Genomic DNA, 6,000 nt, shown 5'->3' with positions numbered 1-6,000 from the left:
CAATTTTGAAAACTTTTCTCTTTGAAAAGCTCTCACAGAACACTTGAAAATGTTTGTGCAAAGACACAAGTTTTAATCGACTCACCGCATAATGCAATCGATTTAAAACTGTTGTTTTGCCACACAATTTAAGTTCAACAAAAGTGCTTGTGGTTTTTCGTTTCCAAAAAAATGTGTCATGCATTCATGTATAAAATCACATATATAATACAGTGAAATGCAATGAACAACATAAACAACACAATCATGTTCTCAAAAACGCATATAACATGCTAGCATAGAACATGTAACACCAACTACATGGGTGTTATTAATTATGTGTATTCATCATCAAAAACTCATATATCACTGAGATTGTGGGTTCAGCTAAAGCAGTGCTCCCCCTATCAACAATCTCAAAACAAATGTATGCTAAGAAGGTTAATGACACGCTTCTGTGTTTTAGGTTTTAAATCTAAACAAAATTAAATTTGGAGGGAACATTAAGAATTCATTTTCGCTCTAAAATTCTAATCTTTATCGATTCAATTAGATGTTAAATTTTTCAAAATAGAGAACACACAAAACAGAGATTATTAATCGATTTCATTAAAAAAATGTTGACTTAATGTGTTAACAAAGTTTTACCAAAAACAGAGAAACACAATTAGAGATTATAATCGACCCAGTTAATAACATAATCGATTAAAATTCGCATAACAATGTTTTCACATAAAACAGTCAATCAAATACGATATAGCAAACATGCATATAAAAATCAATCATACAAATGCTTATAATGCATGAAAGAGTTTTGTTATAGTTACCACAATCAATGACTCAAGAATTTTTTATTTCATCATGGTAGTTCATCCTTAAGTTGAATAATGCTTCAACAGCTACTGCTCCTTTCCTACACAACAGTTAAAAGCTTTTGACGTTGGTACCCCTTTGTACTTGGGTCTTGTCTTGTTAGTAGCAGGAGATTGTTCCTTGAGAACCCCTTTGTATTTTCCTGTTGGAAAACCAATGTTTCTAAAATAGCAGTTTCTAACATTATGACCAATTGTGTTGTAGGAAAAACATGCATTAGTAGTAGGTTTACTCAGATCAATATATTTGTTTGAGTTTATCCTATTACTTTTGGCCTTATAACCAATACCTTGTTTGTAGATAGCTCTTCCAGATGATCTTAACAGAACATCAAGATTTTCTTTGCCTTGAGTAAATTTGGCTAATGTGTTGGTTAAGTAGTAAATTTTCTCAATGTGTACAGGACAATTACCACATTCTTTCTCAACAACTTATATTTCGGTCTTCACTGTCTTTGCAGATTTCAAAGCTTCTTCAAGATCTTTTTCAAGCTTTTCATTATCCTGTACTAGATTATCAATTTTGTATTCATAGTCTCTTCTCTTAGAAGATAATCGATGCACCTTATACTGAAGTCACATGGCTTCTGCATGTATCTCTTGAAATGCATCCAATAGCATGTGGTACTTGACCTCTATTGGTTCATTCTCAAATTCACGATCACTGTCATCATCGGATTTTGCAGAGCCTACCATGAAGCACAAATTTGACTCCTCTTCAACATTATAATCATCATCACTTAAGAGTCTCCCTCACTGTTTTCCTAGGCAATATAAGCTTTCCTTTGCTTCCTATTCTTGTCCTAAGGATACTTGGTGAATTCTTTCTGCTTGTTCTTCAAGTCTGGACATTACGGTTTGATATGTCCTTCTTTTCCACATTCATAGCACTGAACAACGTTGCTTCTTGAGCTTTTCTTTCCTCCTCTTGAGAAACATGCGTTGTTAGTTGCAGAATTTTTATTCTTCATGAATCTGTTAAATTTTCTCACCATCATATTCATCATTTCCTTTGCTGGTACATTTGCATCTGATTCAGTTTCAGGTTCAAGATTCTTTGTAACTTTATTGCTTGTGGCCTTTAGAGCAATTGATTTCTTCTCTTCAATTTCTTCTTCCTTATTTAGCCTTCCAAGCTCTAATTCATGTTCTCTGAGTTTTTGTTCTCTGAGTTTTCGAAATAATGTTGCCATGTTCATGTTGGTCAAGTCTCTTGATTCAGATATTGCAGTGACTTTCGGTTGCCAGCTTCTATTAAGGCTTTTCAGGATCTTTATGTTGATTTCCTCTTTGTCAAACACTTTTCCAAGAGCCATTAGATGGTTAACTATGTGTGTGAATCTCTTTTGTACTTCATAGATAGTCTCACCAGCTTTCATTCTGAACAGCTCATACTCTTGCATAAGAGACTTCTTTCTGGCCTTTTTCACTTCATCAGTTCCTTCATGTGTGACCTCAAGAACCTCCCACATTTCCTTGGCAGTCTTGCATTGTGATATTCTTAAAAATTCATCCATGTTTATCATAGAAGCAATAAAATTTCTAGCCTTAACATCATACTGAGTTCTTCGGTTCTCATCTTGATTCCACTCTGAAAAAAATTTCAAAACAAATTTTCCATTTAAAACATGAGTTGTCTCATATGAATCGTTTAGAGTTGAATTCCAAACTCCTTTATCCACGGATTCAAGAAAGATTTGCATCCTTATTTTCCAAAAAGGATAGTTTTCTACAGCAAATAGTGGTGGTCTATTTGTGGATGCACCTTCCCCAATGGTTTGAGAATTGAAAGTCATTTTCCAGGATCAGTCGATTGAATGAAAATCATAATTGATTATGTTAAAATAGAATGGCTTAATTTTCTACACCAAGAGGGGGGTGAATTGGTGAAATACAAAAACAATATTTTCTTTAAATCTTTTTCGCAAAGTAAATGACTTTAAAAACTTTATGAAACACAAAGAAAAAGATTTTTAAGTGCACCGGAAATAAAGTTCATTAAACGCAGTACAGAGTCGATTAAGTAAAAGTATAGGGATAGAAAAATCAAACACTGCTTTTTTACACTGGTTCGGCGGCCAAGCCTACATCCAGTGTCCTTCCTCACCAGGAAGCAAATGCACTATAATGATCAAGTTTTTACAACAAGCCTTTTATAGAAACCTCCACGTCAAAAATATAAAACACCTCTCTAACCCTCTAATAAAAATATAGGCATACAACACACAATGACCAGCAGCAAGATGTCCCCTCTCCTACCGTCTTCAACCCTCTGAGAAACCCCTCAAAGTCCAGAATGCAGCACGTCCTCTTCCTGTAGTCAGAACAGGGCAACAACAGCAATCTTCCTAAGATTGAATTCCTGATCACCAAAATAGACACCTTCAGTGCAGATTTGATCAGACACTCAAAGCACACAATCCTTGCTCTTCAAGCTATCTCCAAAGATGAACACCACGGTCTTCTTTAAGAGTTCTTGGAGGTTTTCCCAAATCTGTAAGAGAACACTAATCTGAAAATTATCACACAATTCGTTAGATTCTCAAAACTTCTTAATGAATTCAAATTTGCGTCAATATATAGATAAACACATCTCAGACGCATTTTAGTCGACATAGCTACTAATGTAGTGGAATATCACAATTCAGTTAAAGTAGTTAGCAGCAATCAATGCAGTTAATTGAATATAAAATTAATGTAGTCAAATCACAATAAATGTTTGGTCAAACATATTTAAAAATATAGTCGTTAGACACTTTAAGACAAGCATTAACAGAATTTCAAAACATAACAAACTTAGTCGAATGGCTTGCGCACATAATTGACTTTGTAACAGTTAAAAACATAGTTTTGAAAAACTTTCTCTTCAAAAATTCTCTAAGCACACTTTGAAAAAGTTTGTGCAAAGCCACGAGTTTGAATCGGCTTACTTTATAATGAAGTGGACTTAAAACTGTTGTTTTGCTACACAATTTAAGTTCAACTAAAGTGCATGTGGTTTTTATTTTCCAAAACAATTTGCATGCAATAACAAATTAAATCTCACATATATAACATAGTGAATTGCAATGATCAACACAACACAAACATGTTCTCATATAATCATAATATTGAAAGTAATGAACATGTAACACATAAACACGTGTTATTAATTATGTGTTGTCATAATAGAAAACCAGAAGCTTGGAGATTGTAGGTTCAATTAAACCAGTGCTCCCCTATCAACAATCTCAATAATCTTCCCCGTTTTTTATGATGCACAACCATGATTAATAAACAACCATTTTGTACACAACAATACAGATTATCAACCAAATATCAATCCATATATCAATATAATTCTCCCCCTTTGGGCATTAGCAAAAAAGGTATGCAAACAAGTATTGATATTCAGATAATCAATTATTTCAGAGATGCATCAGTAAATCATAAAGAAAACACAGATGCTCCCCCTATCACAGATAATCACATAAGAAAGAATGTACTATCCCCCTTAAGTATAGGCATGTGAAATATCTAAAAAATATGTAATGCTCCCCTTGTCATTATGCATGTTTCATATTCAAAACCCAGTGCACAATGTAGTATTCATGGAATATAACAGATCATTTATTGACATTTGATAGATTTGTATCAGTTAGAAAACATGTAAGCATATCAATGCAATATCAATACAACAATCTCAGTATAACCTCTCAAACATTTCAATCAATTATAACATAGAGATATAGCAGATATAAAACAATCAACAATATGTAATCAATAAAGAGATAACAATATTCCAACTCATGGAATTTTTTAACCCCTGTTAACCACAGTCAATTGTCCCAAATTCATAATCAACTTCATTGCTTTTTATTAGAGTTGAATCTCCAGTATTGTTTATCCAAAAGCAATGTTCCTACAAAAACCTTTCAAGATCCTTTCCAGATCAAGCATTTTAGAATCATTGTAATGCAAGAATTATTACAGTTATAATATGCATGTGAAAATGTATGAATGCAACAATAATCAGTAATAAATTCAACTTCATACATAACACAATTGATTATAATCAGATTAAGTCACTATTATAGTATTGATTTATGACAAACAAAATATTTGATTTCATTAATATTGATCTGTAATTACAATCAGATAACCAAAACACAATATGGCATAAGAAGTCAACTACAAATTAACACGAAAAACATTATGCAAGTATCTAGAAACACACAACCTAAACACAAGACAATCAAAATGTATGACACTAGACTGTAAACACAAGACCCCTATTCTGTTTCAGATGACTCTACAATCTTTTCTTCAACACTGTTCTTTCCACTTTCAGAATCAACAATAGAAGTATCTCCAAAAGCATTTATTCTCAAATTGCAGTAAAATACTCTGACAAGTACAGGATACCATTGATCAGCCAATTCCACAAACGTCTTTACACCCTGGCGTTTTAGCCAGTTTTAGAACTGAAAACCTTCTTTTCTGAAGAAACTTATCTTCAGAAATTTTTCTATAGTAAGACTCCTCATTTTCCAACAATCAATGAATTTTGATTGAATGTCGACATCGCTCATCCACCCATCAAGCTGTGAAGCTCTTCTTATGTTCTTGATACCCACGATTTTCACCCTTTTTCTCTAAGATGAGCTTGAAACCATTTGTGGACAGTGATAGCAAGAGCTTGCAGAAAATTTAGGAATAGAGGATTCGAATGCAGTAGAGAGAGTACATGACAAGTTATCTCGTTCTAGGTTTTAGTAAGCCGAAAACAATTTGGAGGGAACGCAGAAAGATTCATTTTTGCACCAAAACAGACATTATCAAATTTCAAATTTTCAAAACTAAAGAGAGCACCTAACAGAGAATTTTAGTTGATTTTATTTCTGCAAAAGTTGATTCCATGTTTCACTTGATATTTCAAAATAGAGAAACACAACACACAGAACATATTTGACTTTACAAATAATTGAATCGATTAAAAGTTGAGCAAACTCATTTTCATAAAGAATGGTTACTCAATCAAGACATGCAACACAAAATCATATTAACAATTATGATGCATGATGCAGTAAAATAAACACTTTTGTTACCCCTTGCAGAATCTCATTTTCATTTGATTTCTTTAATCCAGTTTCATCTTTGAGTTCTGCAC

This window comes from Vigna angularis, chromosome 4 (genome assembly GCF_016808095.1).
Source record: "Vigna angularis cultivar LongXiaoDou No.4 chromosome 4, ASM1680809v1, whole genome shotgun sequence".
Taxonomy (NCBI): Eukaryota; Viridiplantae; Streptophyta; class Magnoliopsida; order Fabales; family Fabaceae; genus Vigna; species Vigna angularis.
This window is presented reverse-complemented; position numbering follows the sequence as displayed.